At 36.5% G+C, this 27,955-nt stretch overlaps 1 protein-coding gene and 1 long non-coding RNA gene across 7 annotated transcripts in view; one reads left to right on the forward strand and one right to left on the reverse strand.

Annotated features, from left to right (window-relative positions):
* The window catches only part of ST6GALNAC3 (ST6 N-acetylgalactosaminide alpha-2,6-sialyltransferase 3), a 555,034-nt gene that overhangs the window by 225,460 nt on the left and 301,619 nt on the right, over positions 1-27,955 (reverse strand). The gene's annotated exons all lie outside the window — the stretch shown is intronic.
* LOC141407823 (uncharacterized) overlaps positions 21,105-27,955 on the forward strand; it is a 45,612-nt gene continuing 38,761 nt past the window's right edge. For both annotated transcript variants that reach the window (XR_012418630.1, XR_012418629.1), the window contains exon 1: positions 21,105-21,441. This is a non-coding gene — a long non-coding RNA (uncharacterized lncRNA). The remainder of the gene's footprint in view (positions 21,442-27,955) is intronic.

Consider the following 27,955-nt stretch of genomic DNA (forward strand, 5'->3'; position numbering starts at 1 on the left):
AACAACCTGGCATTGTTTTTATTGCTTGACAAAGAAAAAAATGTATTTTAATTTTTCCCGTGTTTCAGGAATGATTAAGCAAGCTGTTTTCATCTACACTGAGTCACTTTCAGCAGACCTCTAACTGCGAGCAAAGAATTGTGAAGACTGTTCTAGAGAGAAATCAACACAGTGCAGCCAAGCTCACCTGTAAATGTACTTCCTTGCCCCTCCACAAACCAGCACCTTCCAGTTAATGCAGCTTTCTAAAGCAATGTGTATAAATCACACAGCACATAAAAAGACAGATTTGATAACTGACAGTTTAGCTCTGACTCTCTGTGGATTTGGGATGTGGCATTTACCTTGGTTCCTACCTGGTGACATTAAATCTAAGCATAAAACTTAATATGGGGGTGCATAAAAATGTTAATGTCAAGAAATAATCCTACAACAGGCAACATAAAGCTATGTTTCTCAGTTGCCATATATAACGTGCTCCCTTTATTTGGAAGTTCCTCTAGGGAATGGATCTGCATAAACATGTAGATGTGCCAGAGGAACACAACTTGTTTTCTCCAGACTGAGAGGTAAAAACCACGTTTTCTCCAACCAAGAAAGAATTTTCTAATATGGATGTGAATTATGGTAATAATTCATATTCCATTATTACTATTAGGTCACAGTAAAACTTGGATAATTTTATGGCCAACTTACCTCTAGATTTTTTTCTTCTTTCAGGAGGATGATCTCCTCAGGACCTGCTGCTAAAATGCCATACAGGAATGTCACGTAAAGAAGGTAAGAAAACTGATTCTTGCTATATGGTATTAGTGTAATAGAATGTCACTCAACTAGGAATATAGTTTTCAACTGACTATACATTACAATGACCAGGAGAACTTTTAAAAATGGCAATGGCTCGAGTCCACCCCTGACCAAATAAGACACACAATTTTTGAAGATGGCACCTGCACATAATACTTTTTTTAAAGTTCCACATATGATTCCAACAGATGCCTAGGTTTGAGAAACATTCTCCTAGAAGAATTAAAAACAATTAAGAGAGGAGACCATAATGTTTGATCAAAGGGATGAAAACAAAACAATACATTTGAATCCCTGGTGAAGATGCTGGGGTAGGAAATCCTTCCAGGTATCCTTCAAATACCACCAGATTGGCAAGAAGCACTTACACACGAAGTCAGCCCTAGAAGTCAGACATTTTGAAGAGCAAATGGAGAGGATACTGGAAGTCTGCATGTAGTGCCAAGCATGAGAACTTCTATTTCCTACAGAGTTATTGTTAATTATACAGCATTAGAGGCTTTATCAATGCTCTGGCTAGAATTTTCTTTGGAGATAAGGAAAATCATACTACCTAATAAACTCTCTTAATTTTCATGTGTGATTCCTGCCAGCATATAAAGCTAGTGGTAAACGAACAGTCATTGCCATTCACTCGATACAGATTTTTTTTTTTCTTTCTGGGCTGGAGGATACTTTAAGAGTTTATAGTTTGAGAGGAGGAGGTTGGTAGAGATGGAGTGTTTGAAAATACAAGAGAAGGAGCACTGATGGAGTGAGAATACATGGGAAATAAGACTGAAAAATGTAAGCATATAGTTGGATTGATACCCTTTGGAAGGGCAGAAATACATCTTTCTTGGAAACAGGAAGAATGAATCAAGAATGAGAGAAGAAACAGGTTACTTTATAAGAAAGGACTCAACTAGATTCACTCTAGGTTCTCGTATATTTCCAAAAGGAAGCAAGTGTTAATTGATGAGAGATAGGGTACTTAGAGGTACAGTTAACAGACTTCAAAATAGGATGAACTTTTGAGAAAGAGAATACTTTGAGCAAGAGAGTTGAGAATAAAAATGACTGCAAATGATGTTTCAGCTAGAATTTACAAACTATAGATATGCGATGAACCTACTGTAAGGTATGTATTCTGCCTCCATAATATTCAGGAGCACAGAGGCAAGAATGAAGAAAGTCGCTAGTCAGGAGATTATTCAGTACAGCGCACAGTGTACTGAAAGCTGAACGTTGGAAGCTGAGAAATAGTCATGGGCACTAGCAACCTGGATTCCACACTGAAAGTGGAAGAAAATGGTGGCAAAATGAGTGAATGGCAAAGATAGGGAAGCATGACTGTCTTAGTGGGGTTATGTACATTCCTTGGAGACAAGGAGAGATATATTTACATTGTATATTCTAAGACTAGGCTTATTTTAGGAATAAGGAGAAGAATGTGGCTTGCATAAACTTTGAGTTAAAGGTCTGTGATTGCAACTGGGATAGGCTCCAGGAAAGCTGTACTGTAAGATATGCCTCATAGTTTCAAGAGGAAAACCCAAAGTACAGAAGATATTCAACTTCATTATTGTTAAAAAGTACCATCATGAGAAGTTTGACTTCAATAATGTTAACTTTCAAAATTCAGAGCGCCCTTCTATGGAAGATTACTTAGCTGGGAAAAAAATATAAAAATTCATCTCTAAACCATCAAAGACTTAACAAGATAGTAAGAAATTACCAGCCCGGAGAAGACCAGAGCTCACTAACAGTAAAGTCTGCTTTTGCCCTAGGGGCATTAGTGATTCTGGAAGGAATAGGTGAGCTCTGTTTCTGGAAGCATGTTGGGCCTAGAAGAATAGAAATCAGAATCCAGAGCCCAAGGGTAAACAAACATTCACTTTGAACTAGGATTACTAGATGTATTGTAAGATTAAGTCTGAACTGGAAATAAACCAGTCTTATAAAATCCATCAACCTATTTTATGTCAATTTGTTGTGTCTGATAACCTCAGTTTTGAAAATTTTATTGTGTGTTCCTGAACTTCTATTGACTTTACACACCTAGAACAACCAAAGAAAAATCTTCTCTGGAGGAAGATAATATCATCCTAGGTCTCAAATCATTGTTACAAATAAAGTTTTAAGCATAATGCCCAAAACACAATTAAAAACTTCAGATATAAAAAGAAACAAACCACCATTAAAGAAAACCAACAAAAATACATAAAAGCTCCACAAATGGAATTACAGGATGTAGACTAAAACAATCATGTTTACAATGTTCAAGGAGATAGGATCAAGTGAAAAATTTGGCAGAGAATTGAAAACTATAAAAAGTGACGGAGCAGATGTGTAAAATAGTTACTTAGAAGTTTGAGAATTGATAAATATAATACATGAAATAAAGAACTCAAATGAATTTAACAGCAAATTAGATAAAGCTAAAGAAAGAATTAATGTAAGAGAAAATAGAAGCAAGTACTCAGAATGAAACATGAGATTTTAAACACTAAGGTAAGAGACTCAATACAATGAGAAGGACTACTATACATTTATTTGAAATCTCAGAGGGAGAGAAGAGATAAAATGGATAAAGGCAAGTCAGTGAAAATTTTTCAGAATTTATGAGAATTCAGTAATCCAAAAGGCTCAATTACTCTCAAATAAAATAAATCCACACGTAAACATATTATAGTAAATCTTCATCAAACAAAAACAAAGAAGAAATTTTATAATTAAAATTATAAAATAGCACACAACTTGAGAGGAGGTATAAAGTTAGAAGTGTTTTAAGTATCTTCCATTGTCATGCGAAGAGGGTAAATGTACTAAAAATAACATTACACTTTCTTTTCTTTTTTTGATGGAGTTTCACTCTTGTCACCCAGGCTGGAGTGCAGTGGTGCGATCTCAGCTCACTGCAACCTCCGCCTCCCAGGTTCAAGAGATTCTCCTGCCTCAGACTCCTGAGTAGCTGAGTAGCTGGGATTACAGGTGCCCACTACCACGCCCAGCTAATTTTTCTATTTTTGGTAGAGACGAGGTTTCACCATGTTGGCCAGGCTGGTCTCAAACTCCTGACCTCAGGTGATCTGCTTGCCTCAGCCTCCCGAAGTGCTGGGATTTCAGGTGTGAGCCACCGCACCTGGCCTAACGTTACACTTTCTAAGAGAGCAGCAGTTTTCAAACTTTTGGTCCCCGATCTCACTTGTATTCTTAACAATCATTGTTATTTTCCTGAAGTGACAGGCCCACTTCATTCATTTTTGAGAAAATGTTTGCCAAATGCCAAAATCTGAATATTCATAGTTTGTCTGTTGGCTGTTCTTTCAAGTAAAATTGGTGTTCAGAAACTTACAACTCTTTGCAATTCTTCACAATAAAGTTGGGGAGAAAAATAAATTAATGTAATTTGAAATATTAACAGTAAAATCAAATGATCATCTCAAAAGTAAAATCATTTATCTCAATAGATGCAGCAAAAGAATTTGAGAAAATTCAATGTTGACTAATAATTTAAAACTGTTATTTAAGGAAAATAACAAGGAACTTCCTTAGTCTGATAAAATGTTTTTACAAAACAAAAATTCTGTAACAGACATTGTACTTAATACTTAACGTTAAATTTTTGGAAGCTATCCCTTCGAAATGAGGAATAAAACAATAATTTCCACTATCACCATTGCTATTTAATATTATACTGAGGTCATGAAAAAATAAAAAAAGTTTGAAGATTGAAGAAGAAACAAAAATATAATTATTTACAGATTATATCATGGTATTAACAATTCATATATAATTTGTTATAGTTTTTCTTAGAGTTAGCAGGATTGCTAGATACAAATCAGAATACAAATATGTTGTATTTCAATATAGCAACAATAAAAATTTAAGAAAGGATACCATTTGTTACTGCCTCAAAATATTAAATACCTAGGAATAAGTCTAATAAATGACGGGCAAGACCTCTGTGGAGAAAATAACCCCTTTTTACTGAGAAATATTAAAAAGGATCTACATGCACATGGAATAGAAAATTCAATGGTGTAAAGAGGTAAGTTCTCCTCAAATGAATCTATAGATTCAAGATAATCTCAATCAAAATCCCCAAATACCACAATATTTCTTCCATGGAACTCTATAAGTTGATCCCAACATTTTTATAGAAATGCAAAGGGCCAAGAAAGCTAATGCCCTTGGTGAACAGGAACAAGATGGTGTGGACACAGGGGCAGTCACATAGACCCATGCAACATAATAAAGACCCCAAGTATTTGTGATGAAAGTGCCAAACAGAGTACTGGGTGGAGGAAATTAGACATTTTTAAAAACACTGAATAACCTCATGGGAAAAAAAAGTAAATCTAGACCCTACCTATACACAAATTTCAGTTCCAGGTGAATTGAAAATGTGTATCTGAAATACAATAGAGTAATGCTTTAAGATGAAAGTGCAGGAGAAACTTTTCATACCATCAGGTAGGAAACATTTTTATTAAACAAAATAGAAAAGCACTCACAGTAAAAGAAAAGATTGATAAAATGAATTATACTATCCTTTGAAAGACATTAAGAATGAAAGGCAGGCTATGGAGAGGGAGAACATAATCATAGAAAGGGTTAATATACAAAATATATAACAAATTCCCATACATAGATAATAAAAGTCAGCCAAAACAATAAAAAATTGGCATAAGATGCAATAGAGTAAAGCATATAGTAAAAGATTTGATTTATATAACACTCTAAGCAAGCTAAAAGTAGGATATTTTCTTAACACGGTAAAGAACATCATTTTGAAACCAAAACCCCCAAACACCACAATTAACAGTACTCTACCAGAACAACACCGATGTATTGTTTTATAAGATGTTAGTAAATGTTCTTCAAAAACAGTGTTCTATGACAAATATATCAGGAAAAGTCACATACTTTCTCCATCTCTAGGAGATCGTCAATGCATATTAAACAGTAAAGGTTGTAAAAGCCCATTCACTAAAGAGATCTGTCTCATTTTTGTTAATTCAGAGTTCTAGAAAATTATTTAAAAGACTCTTATTTTTGTAGGAAATCAATTAACATCTCATGGAATAATGGTTTGGAACATAATCTAGAAACTCTTAACTAGACAGATTCTTACTAGGACTGGAACCAAAATAAGAATGTCCACTAATATTTATTTTATGTTGTTCTGGAAGCTCTACTCCATGTAATTACAGAAACCCAGAGGCAGGGTAAAGGGAAGTATTAATACTGAAATAAAGAAGAAAAAAATCATTATTTACAGATGATACAGTAGTTCTCCTTGCAAACACATCAACCAGAGAAAAACTATTAGAACTAATAGGAAAATTAAAAATGGTAACCAGCTATAACGTGGATATAGAAAATCACCAACAGTATATCAGCAAAAACAAAATAAAACGAAACAAAAGAAAACAAAAAGCAGACCACAGTAGAAGAAATCTAATGTGCAATAGTAACCAAAATGCAAATACATGGGAAAAAACAGAGTAAGAGATATGCAAATGCTCTAAGAAAAATGAGCACCTTGGCTGGGCATGGTGGCTCACGCCTGTAATCCCAGCACTTTGGGAGGCCAAGGCAGGCAGATTACCTGAGGTTACGAATTTGAGACCAACCTAGCCAAAATGATGAAACACCATCTCTACTAAAAAAAAAAAAAAAATACAACAATTAGCTGGGCGTGGTGGTGGGCGCCTGTAATCCCAGTTACTCAGGAGGCTGAGGAGGAGAACCGCTGGAACCGAGGAGGTGGAGGTTGCAGTGACCTGAGATTGCCATTGCACTCCAGCCTGGGCAACAAGTGTGAAACTCCAACACAGAAAAAAAAAAAAAAAAAAAAAAAAAAAGAGCATCTTATAGAAGAATGAGCTGCAAAAAGCCTGTCAGTCTGGATATTTAACTATAAGTGGTTTTTCAGGAAAAATTTTAATTTCTACACCAAGACTAGCTGCGTGCTGAAGTTTATTTCAGGTCTAAGATCTTGTGATCTTTAGTATTGGAGAGCTAAACCCTTTGAGTTATAGCAATCAGCTATTAAGATTTAAATATAATATTTATATTTGCTTTGGAGTCATTCATTCCTTTACTGCTTTGGTAATTATAGTTTGAAATCCCTTTCTTGTTTGAATAATTATTTTTAAACTACTTTAAATCTTCTTCTAGATATTATGGGCTATTGACCCAGTAAATGAGATTACTGAGCCCACAGTATTTTTACTGCTTTAATGAAGTGCCATTCTAAAATGCTTCGTCCCTATGACTATGTAAAGCATAGTAATTAGCGAACTGAAAATTACCATCCTTCTAGTATGCAAGGCTGCAGAAACCAGGCAAACTAAAGAAACTACTCAGACTTTAGAAGATTAAGATTAAACCAAAATGCTATATTGAATACAATGGTACCTACCGGACAGTTTTAGGCCAGATTTCAGACTTAGGGAACTTTCTTAGTATCTTCCCCAACATATTTGGAAGAAAATACTAAGAAAAGACTATAGACTATCTATGGGATCATTTTGATAAAGAGCAATAGTGGCTTCAAAAAAGCAAATGTCAACAAATTTAGTTTCAAAGACCTAATTGGCTTTTATTAGCAATTCATAAATTGAGCAACATCCCATCTACGAAATAGAAAAGTGCTCCAATGAGCTAAGCAGACAGAGGTGGGCTTTCACAGCAGGGAAAAAGGCTGTAGAAAGAAGAAACAAGGAATAACATGTGGATTGGTTATTTATTTATTTATTTCCCTTGAGACAGGGTCTCCCTCTGTTGCCCAAGTTGGAGTGCAGTGGTCCCATCTCAGCTCACTGCAGCCTCTACCTCCTGGGCTCAAGTGATCCTTCCACCTTAGCCTCCCAAGTAGCTGAAACTACAGGTGCATGCCACCATGCCTGGATAATTTTTATATTTTTTGTAGAGACAAGGTTTTGCCATGTTGCCCAGGCTGGGTCTCGAACTCCTGGACTCATGCAATCCTCCCACCTTGGCCTTCCAAAATGCTAGAACTACAGGCATGAGCCACCATGCCTGGCCACATTGGTCATTTCAAAGTTACTTTCCTTATAAGGTTAAAGCAGAGGGGACTTTTTTTCTTTTTTAAGTATTTTTGTTAATACATAATATCTGTGCATAGTTATGGGATCCATGTGACATTTTGTTGCATGCATAGAACGTGGAATGATCAAGTTAGTATTTAAGGTACCCATCACCTTGAGTATTTATCATTTCTATGTGTTGGGAACATTTCATGTCCTCTTTTCTAGTCATTTTGTAAAATACAATACCTTATTTTTAACTATATTCACCCTACTCTGCTATCAAATATTAGAACTTATTCCCTCTAACTGTATATTAGTACCCATTAACCAGCCTCTCTTCATCCCACACCCTTCCAAAACTCTGGTAACTATCATTCTATTCTCTACTTCCATGACAGAAACTTTTTAGCACCCACCTATGGGTAGGAACATGTGCTATTTGTCATTCTATGGCTGGCTTATTTCACTTAACAGAATGACCCCCAGTTCCATTCATGTTGCTGCAAATGACAGGATCTCATTCTTTTTTAAGGCTGAATAATATTCCTCTGTGTGTGTGTGTGTGTGTGTGTGTGTGTGTGTGTGTGTGTGTGCGCGCGTAACATTTTCTTTATCCATTCAGTCACTGGTGACACTTAGATTGAATCCATATCATTGCTATTGTGCATTGTGGTGCAATAAACATAGGATGCAGGTATCCTTTCGATATACTGATCTGCTTTCTTTTTGAGAAGTACCCAGTAGTGGGATTGCTGGATCATATGGCAGTTCTATGTATAGTTTTTGAAAAAAATCTCCATACCCTTTCCATAATGACTATACTAATTTGCATTTCTACCAACAGTGTAGAAGAGCTCAGGTTGACGGGACACCTTTGGATTTGGTGCTGTGAAACTCCTGTTTTTGAAACTGGCTAGTTTCTAAGTTCAGTTCGATTACATGGCACTTAGCATGAGAGAATCCATTCTGGTTAGGTCTGGTATGTTGGGGCCTAGTGAAGGACCTCAGTCCAAAAGGACGACCTCCTATAAATTGTTTGGAACTCGAATTTATGACCTGCATGGCATAATTTTGATAGAGCAGTAGTGGCATGTCTTAAGCACTGAATATTGTAGCAACCTCACACTTTAAAGATGAAAAAAGAGGCCTTTAAATCAAACCAGATCAATTGCCATAAAATGCTAATGCAAAGGCAATCCAAAATGTAAACAAAACTTTTTTTGTTTCATTTCACAAAACAGGTTTACTGACAGACAACAACACTCATAAAGAGAAAATAAAAGAGAAATTCTGAGCCTTGGAGTCTTGTCCTCGAGTCATGCTGAAACAAGGGTCATCATCACAGCCCCCCTGCCTCACACCCGGGTTCCTATCTGTAGCCACATATCTGAAATACAGAGCCTATTTAGCAAGCTAATGAATTATGAATGGATATATTATGGAGAAACCTGACCATAAAAGTAAATAAATAACCATTTAGTATCATATCTAAACAAACAAGTGCTTGTTGATACATACCTATTACCTATAATAACTATTTATCACTAATTTTCAAGTGTACAGTTTTAGGCTTGAAAAAGTATAGGTAACACCTCAAGACCTGGGACTTATTTCAGCTAAATATTTATTTCTTGTTACAGAGGATAAGAAGTTTATCATACAGTGGCCATATCTTTTCTATATCTTTTTGGTATCCAAGGCATATAATTTTGCATAAACCATATTTTCAATATGGATTAAACAATAAAGACATAATTTAAAATACAGGCTATTAGTACTAGGACTTTGAAAGTTTAATATGAAAGAGATATGTAATTGTATAATTTCAATTACAATCTTCAACATTTCATCATATTTCACTTTCATCTCATCTCAAAGACTTAAGGTGTTTTAAGACTATTATAAAAGAACCAGTTTCTAGCATGATGCTAGAATAAAAGGGAGCATTGGCTCTGTCATCAGATTTGTGTTCAATTACCACTCTGCTACTTTCTGGCTATATGCTTCTGCATAGATTTCTCAACTTCTGGAATCTGTTTCTTAAATTCTGCAACCCATTTATTAGTTATCCAAGAGCAGCCTTTCTATCTACCCCATGGTAACTTGAGGTAAAATTCAATACTGCTACTCATACTCCACAAGAGGAAAGCCACCCCATAGAGCATCAGTGGACAATATAAACTTTGTTTAAGATGCTCTATGGATATGGAAGAAGAACCTCCCCTCTTGAATCTTTATTTCTTCCAAGCCACATACCCTAGACTCTTTGTTTCTCTCCATTTCTTAGTATAGTAATTTATCTCTTCTCATTTCTTCACTCTTGTATTCTCACAATCATCACTCTTTCAGTGCACTAAAGACTCTCTTGTTACCAGGATCCACACTTCTTAGGAGCCGGTAGAGGTTTATCAAAGACAAATCATGTGATTAAATAAGGAAAAGCACATTTACACACATTTTATAAGGGGAAATAAGGCCTTTCTATTGCTTGTATTGTATCACAGAAGGATTCCCTTCAGGACTTATAGAATCATTCTGTTTGCTATTTTTCTTAGAAGATGCTAGTAATAAAGTTAAATGTGTTTCAGTACACATCATATACTTGATACCTTCATTTCTTTTTCATGTGAGTCTGTTGGTAGAAAAATGCTACTTAGAAAAATATCAGGAGGTAAAATGTCAAATGCAGCTTAAGGATACACAGAACTAAGGCTTCTATGTAGGTTGGATAATGAATGAAGAGTATGAATTGTAAATAAAATCATTCCTCTAACTCATGATGAGAATGATTTCTCAGATCTAAGTTCTCCCACTGCCCCACAGAAACAACCTACCATAAGAATCATGATCTTTTCTTAAGACTTTCTAAAGACTACATTAAAACTTCAAAAGACAGTCAAGGCCTCAAAGATTCCACTAACCTGTCTTCTCTGAGTGACAATAAGACAGTTCCAAATCATTGCTTAAACATAGCATTGGGTTTTGCTTCTTAGAAATAAAGAATAGTTTACTTTAAAACATTTGAAAAAGAAAATTAACTTCACAATAGATTTCCTGGCTGGGTGTTAGGAAGACTGTTCTAAAAATACAAAGTGTTATTTGTAGTTCTTTTTGGAAAATTGGTAGGGGTTTGTGGATATTATGGATAACCAGATGGCAGTGAAGTGTATAATGTATGCAAAGGGGAATGGATCCAGGTTGATATTTTTCCCTGGAAAACTTTCTAATACTTTCACATTAATAATGGGCCATTACGTAGAAATTGAAGCAGCTAGGGCTAAACACCAAGGGCTTTGTAGTGATACTTTGAATGTGTTCTTGCAATTATCCAGTTGCAAATTAAATGCAGTGTAGCCTACAACTTCCCAAGATGAGTTTTGACTTTTATTTTTGGCCAGTCGACCCTTGCTCTGGTTTTTTACTGCAACATTAGGTCAATCAAGAAAAATATCCTGCATTAATTAGATGACATTGCCACCAAACCCTGAGTTCCATCTCTCAGGCTGGAAGTCTAACCTCTAATTTACTCCAGTCCCAGGCTGATTAATCCCATTATTTAATGAAGTCTCTCTTGGTTGTCTGTCTATCAAATTATTTGTATTCATGGAGGGAAAGTGATAAGCCAAAATGCTAATTATCCATTTTTCTAAAATAAAAGATCCATGCTAAGAATAACAATGAGTTATTAAAATAGCACTTTTCATCTGACATAATACATCTTAACAAGCTCTTTAAATCCAGGGATTTCCATTGCTGGACATCTTATCTAATACAAAGGAAGATGTTTACTTTCTATCTATTCATACTTTGCTAGCATTGGGCATCAGCTTTTGAATTTGAATGCTGTTGGAAATAATGTAATAGGTTGTTGGGAAATCTAATCTTTAGAAACTGAATTTTTTAAAAATCTCTCTACTTAATGTACTGATTTATATCATCATTTGTCTAAGCACCTGGATCTAAAAAAAAAAAAAAAAAAAAAAAAAGCAGCTCTCACCAGGAAGCAATTTTGTCCCCTAGGGAACATTTGGCAATGTCTAGAGACATTTTTCAATTGTTACAATTGGGGGATACTACTGTCATCTAGTGAGTGGAAGCCAAGAAGCTTCTAAAGATCCTGCAAAGAACAGCACAGCCCACTACCCACAACGAAGAATTATCCTACTCAAACTGTCAGTAGTGCAAAGGTTGAGAAACTAAGGTCTAAAAGAAATAAAGAAATTCTAATAAGTAATTAGGTACAGGTCTAATGAAAATAAGCTACATAAGTGCCATGAATTTAATCTTTTCTGTGTTCCAAGTTTCATTTTTCCACAAGTGTCTACCTCCTTAGAATAATACTAATTGTACTAAATGTAGGTCAAGCTCTAATTTCATATGCTCCCACATTTATATCTCAGTTTTGTGTTTGATGAAGTAGAAAATTTTCTCTGATGAAAACTAGATGGAGGAAAATACGTACTGGTAGAGAAACAGAAATAAAAATCTAGGGTAAGTAGGAAGAAGAGGTAGGGATAGTTGAAAGTAGAGTCAATTCCAATGTTATGTGCTATAGGCAAAGAAAAGGAAGGGAAGGGAAGGGAAGGGAAAGGGGAAAGGGAAGCGGGAGGAAGGAAGGAAGGAAAGAAGGAAGGAAGGAAGGAAGGAAGGAAGGAAGGAAGGAAGGAAGGAAGGACGGACATTCCTAAAGGCTTACAATTTGTTTCTAAAGAAACTTCAATTATGCAAATGTTCTGTTAGCTGGCTAATTCACCTTCCACTGACTTCTCCAGCTTTACCTGCCCACATAACCCACATTTAGTCATGTACAACCACTCAACTGGGATGATCTCCATACATCCACAACACACACTCACATTAGAAGCTTTTCACACACAGGAACTGCCTCAGTGCAAAAGCTGAAATGACTATCATCATAACAACAACTATATTGATCATTTAAAAGATTAATAAGCATTCTGGCCAGGCACGGTGGCTCATGCCTGTAATCCCAGCCCTTTGGGAGGCGGAGATGGGCGGATCACGAGGTCAGGAGATCGAGACCATGCTGGCTAACACGGTGAAACCCCATCTCTACTAAAAATACAATAAAATTAGCCGGGTGCGGTGGCGGGTGCCTGTAGTGCCAGCTACTCGGGAGGCTGAGGCAGGAGAATGGCATGAACCTGGGAGGCAGAGCTTGCAGTGAGCTGAGATCGTGCCACTGCACTCCAGCCTGGGCAACAGAGCAAGACTCTGTCTCAAAACATAAAGAATATATATATATATATATATATATATATATATATAAAAGCATTTTGATAACTGGAGGTAAAATGATTTGAGGAGCATAAATAATGTGCCATTTTGTTTTACATACGAAGTTATAGCATTACATTTCCCATGTAAAGACCTAAAACATTTCTAACCACAAAACAACTTATAGGTTCAGCCTCTTCTTGTCGTCCTAGAGGACACATGCAAGAGAAAACAGTTTATTTTCTAGACAGGTTTCTGTTTTCTTGGCACACAAACTCCTGGCAGGCACTAGAGAGCTGTGAGGTACACAATGGTTTGGGGTTGGCAAGCTCTGAGCATGTCAGTTCCCAGCAGCCATGCTCCTCTGAGTCCTGCCAAAGCCACCAAGTAACACTTAGTCTTTGGAGCCAAAAGCCCTTGGGAGCAAACCATCTTCTGGCAAAAGCTGAATATATGCTGCATTAGCTAAAAGGCTTATTACCAGTAGCAGAGTTTTTAGTAAGGTAAATTGTAGCTAAGTTTTGGAATTTGAAGGATACTGTGTCACAGGAGTTTGGTAGTTAATAACTTATCAGTAATGTAGACATCAGAGATGGGCAACTAATCTGTATTAGTTAACACCAAAGCCCATCTCATTGGCTCAGAATAAATTCAGTAAATTCCTTTTGAAAGTAAACTTGGAGGTTAAAGATGATAACAGCTATAGACAATAGTAGAAGGAATCAAAACATTTATTTATATGGAGCAACTTATCCAAAATTCATGCATACCCAATTAAGAAATATTTGCTAGACTATAAAATGGCTTCACCAAAACAAAACAAAATTTATAAAAACTTCCATAAAACCAACATAAATAATAAATCGTTTATATAACTAAATGAGCATAGGGAAATCCATCAAAACCCGTTAAAACAATAAGTATACAGATAACTGACTTTGTGTGTAAGAGCTGGATTAAAGGTCAGTATGATACAATGATAGGTGGTACTACATCCATGAAAGAAAGCAAATACGTAGCTGCCTTAAATTCCTGGCTATTATGAAAAATTAAGTCATACACATTCTTAGTAAATGGTACCAAAAAAGTTAAGGCTAAGTGTGTAAACTCTGCAAAAGCATAATAATAAATCATGCAGAAAACAAATATATTAGGATGTGTGGCACTTAGCCCTATTTTGTGTTACTTTCTCAAAATATGATTTTTTTTTCACTTTTTATTTGATGGATAAATTGTGTCCAACACAAAAACATTCCAAAAGTAAATAATTAAAATGCCATTGATGTATGTTATATTTTCTTCAGAGAGAACCTTTTTAAAGAGGATGAGTTAAAAATGATCTTAAAGGTCAAATGTAATGAAGTATGTCTAAACACAGTTATCAATTAAAAACATATTTGTGGTAATTAGCATTCAAAATAAATGTGCAGATTTTAAGCTCTGGAATCCACATCTCATATTCTCACAAGGCATATCAACCCATAAAAGTAAATGAATCAAAACACTAATCACACAAAGCAAGACACTGCTCTCTGGCATTCCTTGGTAGAAGAAACGTGGAGGAAACTGCTTCGTTACTTGTGTTAACCCCCAAATCAACAAGGCTTCTGTTGCATGTTGAATAAACTTCAAAACTCTTCACGTGGCTCCATGCCCTGGACTCTGGCCATTTCAGTCATGGTCAGCCCCTACACTTAATTTCTTTACATTTCTTAACCATGCCATGTTCTTGCCTCAGCCTCAGGACTGAGACTATTCTGTCTTTTTCCTGAAATTATTTGTCTTCTGCTCATCCTCCCATTTTGCAGATACCTTTTCCTCATTCAGGACCTAGCTCAGAGCTCAGCTTCTGGAAGCCTTTTCCTGAACACTCAACCAAGCTCAGGCTAAATCCTCCCCTTTCATCCCTTTTACAGAATGCAGGTTGCAGTGAGCCAAGATCGTGGCATTGCACTCCAGCCTGGGTTACAGAGGGAGACTCTGTCTCAAAAAAAAAAAAGGAAATATACCAACTAACAACCACACCAACCTTAGGAGGAAGGTTTATATTACCATCATATAGATGAATGTACAAACTTCAAATAATTTCTCAAGGATCAGAGAGCAATGTCAGCATGCACATCCATGACTAGCTGACTACAGAGCCTGTTGTGTTTGCCACTGCACTAAACAAGCTCCTTGGACCTGCAGAATTATACAGAGGAGAAATGTGACCACGTTTAAAAGGATGGGCAGAAAAAACATTCAGAATGTAAGATAAACCACAGAGCTAGAGAACAAACGGGGCCTATTTCCTTGCAATCAGTTCACTGAAGCTTCAAGTACAATGCCAGTGGATATTACGAAGGTGGCTAAAGGCAGGACAGTGGTGGGAAAGGGAGTCTGGAAAAAAATAGATAGCAAATAAATAAAGAGCTTAGTCCTTTCCATAGTAACAACGATACCTCTGACCGCAACATTGCCGGTGCTGTCAGAACCTTACAGAAAGGAGGCAGACCCTGTTTTTCAAAAGAGTAATAATGAAAAAATAAAGTCCTGTGGTGCTTTTCCTCTATCGGCTCTGCTTATAAATTCATAGCACAGCATGGAGGTTATTAAAATCCCATATGTGAGAACCACACACAGCACAAAGAGATATGAATTGGCGTTCCATGGAGATAATGCTATCTAATGGGCAAAACAAGTAGTAGGGTTTCATTTTTATTCTGAGTACATTTGAAAAGGGCTCAGCGTCCAACTACTGTGCATGGATAGCTGACCGTCCAAAGACTATTTCTCACCCCCTTCCTTCTTATGGATTAATAAGTGGGATGTAAAAAGTAGGGTTGTTATCTGCCCACATCTGGGTATTCCCATGATTTTTTTTTTTTTTTAACTTGCAACTGTTTGAAATATAGTGGATTAAAAGCTTCTCAGTCTGCCTTGACACAGAAGAGAAGCAGAGCAAATCTCCCCCTGCACCCTCTTATGGCATCAGACAGGCCAAGGAGTCAGAAGAAACTTATGATGTCTGCTCCAGAGTCCACCAGAGATTCACCTTGAAACCCAAAGCAGGCCAATTTACTACTTTGTTTTGTCAGCTTTGTTTGTTAATTTTTTTTTTTTTTTTTTTTTTTTTTGTCATAGAAGGCTGGCCTAGCTGAATAGCCTATCAGGGGAAATCAAATACAAGTAATAGTAGCAAATTTTATTTTATATGACCTGGCAAGAATAGAATGCAGTATCTCAGATCAAAAAACCAATTTTAAGAATATCCTATGACCTCAGTCAACAGAACACCCTACCTATAACTAAAATTTCCTGAATAACTTAGTGCTATAATTTAATTATTATTAAGACAAAATAATTATTTTTCATTTATTTACATTCAAAATCCAGTCCTCTGCCAGGCGCGGTGGCTCACGCCTGTAATCCCAACACTTTGGGAGGTCGAGGCAGGAGGATCACGAGGTCAGGAGATCAAGACCATCCTGGTTAACATGGTGAAACCCTGTTTCTACTAAAAATATATATTTAAAAAAAAAAAAGAAAAAAAAAGAAAAAATTAGCCGGGCGTGGTGGCCGGCGCCTGTAGTCCCAGCTACTCAGGAGGCGGAGGCAGGAGAATGGCATGAACTCCAGAGGCAGAGCTTGCAGTGAGCCGAGATCGCGCCACTGCACTCCAGCCTGGGCGACAGAGCGAGACTCCGTCTCAAAAAAAAAAAAAAAAAAAAAAAAAAAAAGGAAAAGAAAAGAAAAGAAAAAAAAAATCCCGTTTTCAAAAGCAGGTAAATTTGTGGACTTAAATACTTGGGCCAAGGGAGAGGCAGCAAACTCTACTGAGGAACTAGTACGTTTAAAATCCAACTAGAACACAAAGTAATTCTACAGCCTTCTCAAGCTGCCAACACCAGAATCAAACCAAAAAGCATCTAAACAGAATCTAAGCTAAAAATCCGATCCATATAGCAAAAGATAACAAAGATATGACATTAAAATATAAAAAAATTTGGAGTTGGGACATCATCCCTTCATTTGCCAAATATGTAAGGAGCACTTACTATGTGCCAGGCACTGTACTGTCCCCTGAGGAATTCTGCAGGAAGATAGAGAAAGTCCTTGTCCTCAGGGAGCTTGCATTTAGTGCCGAGACAGAAGGTAAAAGAATACCTCCCACAGCCCTAGAGTCACCATTGTTAAGGAAAATTAAAGGGTTTGGTTATTGACTTAAAGATTTCTCAAGAAAACTGAATCCCCAATATAAAATTTATTGCTGAGTCTCTCCTGGTAGCTTGAAATGAGAAGCAACAATCTTGGGAACCGTGAGATAATCTTCTTCATTAAGTTAGGCAGAGAACTGGAAAAAGCCCACTACAGAGCAAGAAGAATGCAGTAAGATGAAAGGCCATGCTGGAGAGAGGTTAAGGGTAAAATGAGTCGCAATGTGGGTGAGTGAGGGTGTCAGGCCCTAAAAGAAAACTTCTATATTAAACTTCTTAGAACTCTTAGAAACCTCTACTGGTCTATGTCAGTCATCTATCATATCTGAAAAGATAAGACTTTCTTTTGCTGGTAATTTGGATAATACTCCTCTTTCAGAAATCTTCTGCACAGAGGTGAAGAATAATCTCTTGCTGGTCATCAGGACATAAGCACATAGATAGAGCCGGAATTAATAAAAATCTCGAGGCTGGAACTAGGGAATGTTGGGTTCTAGGTTTAACTCTAACACCCATAGTTAGGAGATCGCTAGGCAAATCACTTTATCTCTCTATGTTATTATCTCAAATGCCACCTGCAGATAATAGCCCCTACCCTGTCCAAGCTCTCAGGGTTGTCAGAAAAATAAAAACAAAAGGGATTTTAAAATAAGGAAGGAGCACATTTGAAAACCTTGCAGCTTCACAATTCAGTTCAGCCTGGCTTGAGCCTCTTGGCTGAGAGAAATAAAAATAGAAACCACAATAATAGCAATTGCTATAATTTACTGAATGCTTAATACATGTACTAGACACATTTTTCATTTAGTTCTTACAACAATTCTGTGGGGTTCCTATGATTATTAGCCACACATTAGAAAGGAGTAAGCTAAGGGCCTGAGAAGTTAAGTGTCTTGTGAAAATTTACATATCTAGTGAATCAAACTCATAGCCATCTAACTTCTACAAGTTAAGCCACTAAGCCTTCCTGGTTCTTAGCCATCTCTCAAGATTCACTCCAGTTCAGGTCAGTATGATTCAATTCAATTCAATCCATAAACTTTTTTTCAATATATAGGCTTTCAGAGTCCAGGTTGCTTACATATCTATAGATGACACACACATAACCTTGCTAGAAGTTCCTAATTTGAATAAAGAACATGAATAAAGATCATAGTGAAAGTAAGGTGACTATGCAGACAAGAGACCAATGCTCCAGCATCTTGGCATTTACCATTTGGTTTCCTATCAGAACACTAGGCTACTTATGGCAAACTCAGGATCATAAAGTGACTCTCAGGGTCATAAATTCCTGCCAGAGCTGAGAAAGCAAATTCTTCCCATCTTATTCATAACACTTACACTAATTTATGCAGCTCTACTTAAGGTCCTAGTTCATAAGCCAAACTTGTCATCAATGTAAGCTCATCCTCACCCACAGAGAGAAAACAGAGTCAGTTTCCAAAATATATTCTCTTCTAGCTGTCCAGAAGCCCATCTTCCTGATTGCTTAGTATAGTTCTAGGTATTCGAGGGATTTAAAACAAATATAAAGAATGATCCAATCCTCCAAGGTAATTATAGTAGCAATCACACACATTTATGGAGTGCTTACTTTTATGCCAGATACTGTTGTAACTAATTATATTGATTCATTTAATTCTCAAAACAGCTCGCTGACATAGATATTGCTATTACTTCTATTTTACAGTGAAGAAACTGAGATGCAGAGAGTTTAAGTGACTTGCCCAAATGTTAGAACTAGGATTTAACTTCAGTCTATCTCCAGAGTTGTGTCCTTAACCACTACATCGTACTACCCTACAAGTAATCTAGATGGAAAGAAATCAGATTTGAGACAATTAAATGATACTATAAGTGGGTTTATCTAGTTCCATAATAAATAACAGATAAGAATGTTAATAGAGTTTAAAAGTTCAAAAGTAAGTTTTTTGGAGGAAAGAAGACTCATGACTGATGACTGATATGGAATTTGAACCCCTCAAATTTCCTTCTGTTTGTAATGTTTGCCCATCTTTCTTTACCCAGAAAATGCTTCTGCATTTTTTATCTTGAGATATTTGGGGTTTTTTAAAAACATATGTTAATGAAGTATAACAAGTACACAAGGAAAACTGAACACTATTCCAACTTGTATCACTATCACTTAATTTTACCCATTTAGGCTTGTATAAATGAAATATTATGGCATGCATTCTCTGCGTCTGGCTTTGTTTGCTTACCATTATATCTACATGTTGTGCATACCACTAGCTCATTCACTATTTCATTATATGAATATATGATGCATCATTTTGATATATAATTTTTTCATTCCACTATTGACAAGCACAGGGTTATTTTTGATTTGCATGAACATGGTTGTATACTTCCTTTCATGCCAAATATACCCATGAATGTGAGGTATCTAGGAATGGAATTACTGGTCATAGCATTATGTGTATGTTCTCATTATCTTTTTGTTATTAATTTATGGTTTATTTACACTCCGATCAGAGGAAATATTCTGTGTGTTCAACTCATTGAACTTCTTAAAGACTTGCATTATTGACCAGTATGTAATTAATTTTGTTAAATGTGTTATGTTGATTTGAAAATAATGTATTCTGTAGCTTTTGGATATAGAGTTCTATATGTCATTTAGGTCAAATGTGTTAATTGTGTTATTTAAAACTGTTATATTTTTACTCATATTTTTGTCAGCTAATGCTAGTAGTTAAAGAGGGAAAGGTGTATTAAAACCGCCAACTATGATTGTCAGATTATCTGCTTGTCTTCTTAGTTTCATCAGTTTTTGCTTTAAATATTTTGTGTTACTAAATACATATATTTTCAGATTATTAAATATTCCTGTCAAATTGCCCATTTTGTCACTATGTCATGGCATCTTTCATTTTTAACATGACTTCCTTCCTTAAAATCTGTAATGCCTAATATCAGTACAGCTATATTAGCTTCTTTATGATTGGTGTTTGCATAGTATATCTTCTTCCATTATTTTATTTTTAACCTTTCTGTGCCCTGATATTTAAGAGTATGTCTCTTTAGGTAGCCAAAAATTATTTTTTATATAATTAAGTAATATGTCATTTAATGAGAATATTTAGGCCATTTATATTTAATGTAAATACAGACATATTTGAATTTAAATCTACCACATTCACAGTTGTTCTCTATTTCATTTGTTCTTTAGTCCTATATTTTTCTCCTAGCTTTTAAAAAATTTATCAAGTACTTAAGAAAATTTCATATTTGTTACCTATTAGTTAGTCACATCTAAATTCTTTTGTTATCTTCCTTTTAGTGATCATCCTAAACTTGCATTATTAATTCTTGACTTACTAGAATATAATATAATATATGCCTTCACAAATTCTGAAACATTGCAAGAGCCTTACAACATTTTAATAATTTACCCTGCTCCTGCATTTGGGCTATTAATGCAAAGTATTTTCATTTCACTAGACATTATTACCTGTTTTGCACTATATTTATCTATATGTTCCTTTATATTAAACCTTTCTCTTACTCTTCATTGCTTCTTTCATTTCTGTACTTCCATCTAGGATCATGTTCTTTTACCTGAACAGCTTCTTTTAATATTTTAGTGTGGGAGCCAAATGCAGTGACTAATGCCTGAAGTCTCAGCACTTTGGGAGGCTGAGTTCAGAGAATTGTTTGAGTCCATGAAGACCAGCCTGGGCAACATAGAGAGACCCTGCCTCTACAAAAAAATAATAATAATAATAATTAGCCAGGCATAGTGGCATGCAATAGTAATCCTAGCTACTTAGGAGTCTGAAGTGGAAGGATCACTGGAGTCCAGGAATTCAAGGCTGCAATGAGCTTTGGTCATGCCACTGCACTCTAGACTGGGTGACACAGCAAGACTCTGTCTCTACAACTTTTTAAAAAAGAAATAAATAGACAAATAATATTTTAATGTGCGTTTGCTATTTACAAATTATCTGCTTTTGTTTATCCACAAATATTTTAATTTTATTGTTATTTTGAAAGATATTTTCACTTGATATAGAATTAAGTAGGTGGTTATTTCCTTTCACTACTTTGAAGATGCCATTTCAACGACTTCTGGATTCTAGACCATTTCCATTGAAAAGGCAGCAGCTTCAGAAACTATAGTTCCTTTGAAGGTTGGTGTTTTATTTGTTTTGTTTTCTGAGAGACTTTAAGATTTTCTTTACTTCTTAGGTTTTCAGCAGTTTCATTCTAATGTAGCTAGGTATGTTTTTATTTGTAGTAATGCTGCTTAGGGTCCACGGAGCCTCTTGAAGTTGTGTGTTGAGGCTTTATAAGTTTTGAAAAATTCTTAGTCAATAGAGATTCACATGTTACTTCTGCCCTATTCTTTCTCTCCCCAATTTCTGGGACTCCAGCATACTTATGTTATACCAATGTTTCTTGAACTAGTTGTGATGAATGTTTTTCTGTTTATTTATAATCCCTTACAGTCTAATTTTGTCATAATATACACTATTAAAAACGTTGTGGCAAAATCAATTGCTATAAACATGTATGAACACTCTATCTTGTCAGGGACCAGCACCAGAAGTGGTCTCAGGATCATACTTTGAGAAGCACTATTTTTCACTGGGTGTCTGCTATGCTCTTTTCTTTATCTTTCACCTTTTTAATCTTGATGCTTTGATCTGTTATTTTTATAAACATTTTTAGCTTTACTAATCAACTCTTCTACTATGCATAATCTGCTATTAAACACATTTCTTACATTCTTAAGTTTTTCACTTCTAGGATTTCCCCTGTATTCTTGTCTATAGATTCCAGTTGTGAAATAATCAATTTTATATCTATTTTCTTAAACATATTAGTCATAGTTGTATTGAAATCTGTCTGATAATCCCAATATATCAATAACCTACAGTTTGTTTTCACTAAGAAATTCATTTATCTGGTTACATTTCCTGATAATGCCTCGTAATTTTCCATTGACTACCTTATATGATAAGTAAAATAATTATTTAGACCCTGAAATCCTACAGAGAGGATTCCACTTTTTTCTGGAAGACAGAACATACACAGGTTATCTTGATCCAGTAGAGAGTGGTCTATGTTCAGTTTGCCCATACTATTAGAATCTAGCTCTTCAGAGTCTCAATTGAGAATCTGCCATGTTTATCAATATCCTTCTTGCTTGGGAAGCTCTGAACTACAATTTCTGTCTCTTCAGTTCTGTGGGATTGCTTACATTTCTGCTTAGATCTTTGGCCTTTTAAACTTCTGCATTCTTCTTGGTTTCTCAGTATCTCACTGCTCGTGTGGTGTAGAAATCTGCAAATTCCTCAGGGAAAGTCATGTGCAGAATTCTGGCTCAGATCTCAGTGGTTCCTTCTCTCCAGGATCTTGGTACCTCATATTGTGACTGTCTTATTATTCCTGAACATTAATTTTTGTCTACCAATCCCACTGCAATTCCTGTAAGATCTAGGCCACTATGCCTCTTCTAAGTATTGCATATGCATCACAGGAAACAACCCACTGAAGTCCCATTCACCTCAATGCATTTTCTTCTTTGAGCATTATTGATCTCTCAAATGCTAGCCCCTTTTGGTGTACTCTGATTCCCACAAACAGTAATTTATTCAGCTTCTTGGTGGGAGGATTAGCCTGAGAGCAGCTACTTCATCATGACTACAAAGTCTGTGCTCTTGTGAGGATCACATGATGTATAAAAATAGCAGACATCACTAAATAATAGTAAATAGTCAATAAATGTTTACTAATATTATTATTGCTACCTATTAGCTAGATTTTATCAGGGGCTTCTTTAAGTGTCATATTCCAAGGAGTCCTCACTCCAGACTCCAAATTCCAAGTGTTGTCTATAGCAACACTTGCCCCTGGCACAGCAAGGGTGGTAATATTGCCTTTTGGTTAGATGGCTGTATTTGCTAGATTTTCCTGGTTCCCTATAATCTCTTACCACCACAATAACAGTTCTCTAAGGAAGTGTTTTGTTTTCTTTTTCTTTCTTTTTTTTTTTTTTTTTCTAGCAGCCTAAACTATTTTCTAACAGTATCTTGTGCAGATCCCCAACAAATGAATCCCGAACTGCCTGTTTGGTTTACTCCATCAAATCTTCTCTACAATAGATAGTTAATTAGATAGATAAACAGATGGTAGACAACACTTCTGAGTTACACACTCTTGGAGCCAATCAGCTCTGAGGAATGCATTTTAAAAACTACTACCATAGTGACAATTTCTGGACACTGCATCTCTTGAAATAGTCCTTAAACATTCATGCCAAAAATAATTTGGGAAACATTGATTACCCAGTACTTTATTCTATTTAGGTCTCATTATAGAAAGGTTCAGCATGGCTAAAACAAATTTCTGGCGATTTTTACATATCATTCCATTCCTTTGGAGCTCACTAGAACTCAAGTTATCACTCTATTTTCTCCATAATGTGCTAAATACATGTAACACCCCAAACACTATGCTTCTTTGTCATCCAGGTCATCTGATGTTTTTCTGTTATTATCTTTGTGAGACTCATCCACATGTCATTCTTTCTCATTTCATCCATTTCAGGCTACACAGTGTTCCATAACATATACAATATATTTATCTCTTCTACTGTTGATGGACATTTATTATTATATCCAAATATGGCTATTGTGAATAAAGCTGCTATAAACATTTATGTACATGATGTTCAGTGGTCATATGTTCTCACTGTGCCTGGGTACACACCTAGAAATAGCACTGCTATGATGTAGGATATGCATATGTTCAATTCTAATAATAGCAGTAAATAGTCTACCATAGGGTTTGCACTAATTACGCTCACACCGGCATTGTCATGCAGTTCAATTCCTGCACATCTTTGACAACACTTGATTTGGTCAGTCATTTTTTGTTTAGTTATTCTGGTAGGATTTTTAACTCATTGTGGTTTTAATTTGCACTACCCTGATAAGTGATGAGGTTAAGTACCCTTTTACTTATTCATTGCTCATCTCACAATCCTCTTTTGAAAGTCCCTTTGCACATTTGCTGCTCATTTTAAGAATATTTCCTAAGAGTTCCCGTCTGCCTTTCTCCTCTCAGGATCTTCTCCCCAATATCCTCTCATTTATTTTTCTTAATGTAGACTGATATGACCTAGCTGCCATACATTTTTCCTTATTTATTTGCTTCTTGAATGATTCAGATTCTCTTCAACAAAGGAGTGCCTTGTCAGAACCAATTAGGCCATCAGGTAACCTCCACATCCTTCCCCTTCCTCCTCCTCTGCTGCTACTCTCTACTGTCCTCCTGTTTCTGCCTCACCAAAAGCCTAGGAAGCTTCTCTTCAGAAATTTCTTGTGTGCTCTGTGAGGCTTGTTTGTTTGTTTAATTCTTTTCCATGACTCCACCACTCCCCTCTGCCATGTGGGGCAGCTGGCACAGATTGATTTTCGCAGATGGGCTAGGAGAGAAAGGACCCACAGGAGGCCACTCTCAGGTCTCAGATGCCAAATTTGACCACTTTCTGGGAGAGGCCTGTTTTTCTGGGAGATGAGCCACACATTACAAACAGAAAGAGCTGCCTCCCAGCTCTCCTAATCTTCCTCCAGTGCAGGCTCAGTTCTCAGTAACCCCAAACCAAAAGCCATTGTCAGATTCTCTCTTTCTCCACCATGGAAAACTACTTGGCCAGAGTTTGACAGGCACAGATGGTACCACCAGCTGCAAGTGTTCTCAGTTCTTGTTGACTCTAAACTGCCCTTAGTATTAATATTTTTTTGCAGTTTGTTCAGTAGAATGGGAGATAAGGCTAAAAGTCTAACCTGGGACTAAAATTCATGGTGGGAGATTTAGGCGAATTTGCTGAGAGTGGATGGGGTTAGGGATATTGGCAAGATGCAGGGAGAAAAAACCTTGAAAAGAAAATATATAGTCAAAATGGAGTAGAAATAAATTGTTAAACAAAAGATTAGGACCCATAAAAGGAAGAGAAACAAGGAGATAAAAAACATTCTTGGCCGGGCGCGGTGGCTCACGCCTGTAATCCCAGCACTTTTAGGAGGCCGAGGTGGGTGGATCACGAGGTCAGGAGATGGAGAACATCCTGGCTAACACGGTGAAACCCCGTCTCTACAAAAATACAAAAAATTAGCCGGGCGTGGTGGCAGGCGCCTGTAATCCCAGCTCCTGGGGAGGTTGAGACAGGAGAATCGCTTGCCGCTAGGGTGGCAGAGGTTGCAGTGAGCCGAGATCGCGCCACTGCACTCCAGTCTGGCGACAGAGCGAGACTCCATCTCAAAAGAAAACATTATTAGGTCTGATGATAATTTTTCCGCTGATTTGAAATGGAGCCAGAGCTCTACACCATAAACGTTGGGAATGAGGGAAATTTAAAATAAATAAATAAAAAGACCATCTTAAGGAATTGCTCTCTACGTGGTTGCAATAGCCTAAGATGACCATTCTGCATGTGTCAAGTGACATCAGCCCACGATGATCCTTTGTACAAAAACACTAAAAAAAGAAAATTTTTAATTTTTTTTTGAGACAGAGTTTCATTCTTGTTGCCCAGGCTGGAGTACAGTGGCATGATCTCGGCTCACTGCAACCTCTGCCTCCCGGGTTCAAGCGATTCTCCAGTCTCAGTCTCCTGAGTAGCTGGGATTACAGGCGCATGCCACCACGTCCAGCTAATTTTTGTATTTTTATTAGAGACGGCATTTCTTCATATTGGTCAGGCTGGTTTCGAACTCCTGACCTCAGGTGATCTACCCACCTTGACCTCCCAATATGCTGGAATTACAGGTGTGAGCCACCACGCCCAGCCTAAAAAAAGCAACTTTTAGAATCATTTATATACATTCTGGGGCCTGTATAAAAAAAGTAAACATCACCCATTCTCTGCAAAAAATTCTATCCAAAGATCTATCAACAAGGATGCCTAGAAAGATGGGAAAAATTACATTTCTTACTACTAGGGACAATGTTATCAATTCTGAGAACTTTTTCTCATCCTCCCAAAGTAAGAGTCTAAAAATCCATATCCAACCTTTTTTTCACTGTTTGTACTCCATATTCAAACTGCTGCTTCATACACCAAATACCAGGGCCATCAGTCTAAGGTAGGGACATGAGCCAAGAGGCCTGGAGTAAGCTCTTTTTACTTCAAGCATAGTGATATGCTGAAATCTATCCTTAGTGGAAAGAAATGGAAAAGAGGGTTTCATCCAGTGAGGGAAGTATCAAAGGGTCTATAAACATGTCTGGGGCACTAGCTTCTCATTCTGAGGAATGGCACCATATCATTGTAACCTGCAACACCTGGGACCCCAGTAGACACTCAAGAAAAAGTTTAGTTATATGATTGCAATTATTTGAGTTTGTCTATGTGTCAGACATACATACATACATACATACATGTTGAGAATCTTCACAACAATTCTACGAGGTAGGTTCCATTATTAACTTCCTTTCATATTTGAGACCTAGAGAGTTTAAAAAATGAAATGAGGTCCCCCAGGTGGTAAGCAGCAGGTCATAAGAAAACAAGGCCTGGATACTCAATGATATAGTTTGGCTCTATGTCCCCACTCAAATATCATTTTGAATTATAATTCCAAGGGTTGGAGGGGGTCCTGGTGGGAGGTGATTTAACTATTGGAGGCGAACTTCCCCCTTGCTGTTCTCATGGTACAGTTCTCACAAGATTTGGTTATTTGAAAGTATGTAGCACTTCCCCCTTCTCTCTCTCTCTCTCTCCCCCTCTCTCTCTCTCTCTCTCTCTCTGCCATTGAAAGTATGTAGCACTTCCCTCTTCTCTCTCTCTCTCTCTCTCTCTGCCATGTGAAGATGTGCTTGCTTCCCCTTTGCCCTTCCACCACAATTGTAAGTTTCCTGAGGTCTCCCAGCCATGCTTCCTGTACGGCCTGTGGAACCATTAGTCAATTAAACCTTCTTTCTTCATAAATTACCCAGTCTCAGGTAGTTCTTTACAACAATGTGAGAACAAACTTATATACTCAACAACATGGCTTTCTCTGCCCCAGGCTTCTAATGTCCTGGACAGCCCCCAGTTTTCAATTTCTCAGTCATGCCCTAAAAGTTTTGGTTTAATCCTTTCTTCTTATTCAAGATTTCTTTGCATGACTTCTGAAGTGCTTTGGTTTTCACTTCTTTTCTTGTCTATAATCTCTCTGTACCGAGGTGAGTTTTATTTGTTTTAAGTAGGTATACATGAAGGAGTGTTTTGGTTTGCTAGTTTTATTTATTTTTAAATTTAACTTGTAGGTAAGACAAAGTAGCCCAAAAGGTAAAAAAGGAGTATAATTCACATAGACATTACTGCTTTATATATGTATATTATAATACCTAGAGTAACCACTAAGAGAACTATTCAAAATGATAGATTCAAAATCACTGTAAATATGTAAATATGAAATCCAGAAAATGTTTAAGTAACCCTGAGGAAGATAAGACAAACAGAAACATGAGAAATGCTAGAAACAAAGAGAAAATAATTAAATGGCAAATTTAAGCCCTAGCATATCAATAATTACTTCACATGTAAATGGTGTAAATACACTAATTAAAAATCAGATTTGTGGATTGCACAGTGGATAAAAACAAGAATCCAACAATATGCCCTTCATAAGAATTGATACACCCAACAACTTG

This window comes from Macaca fascicularis, chromosome 1 (assembly GCF_037993035.2).
Source record: "Macaca fascicularis isolate 582-1 chromosome 1, T2T-MFA8v1.1".
NCBI classification, from domain to species: Eukaryota; Metazoa; Chordata; class Mammalia; order Primates; family Cercopithecidae; genus Macaca; species Macaca fascicularis.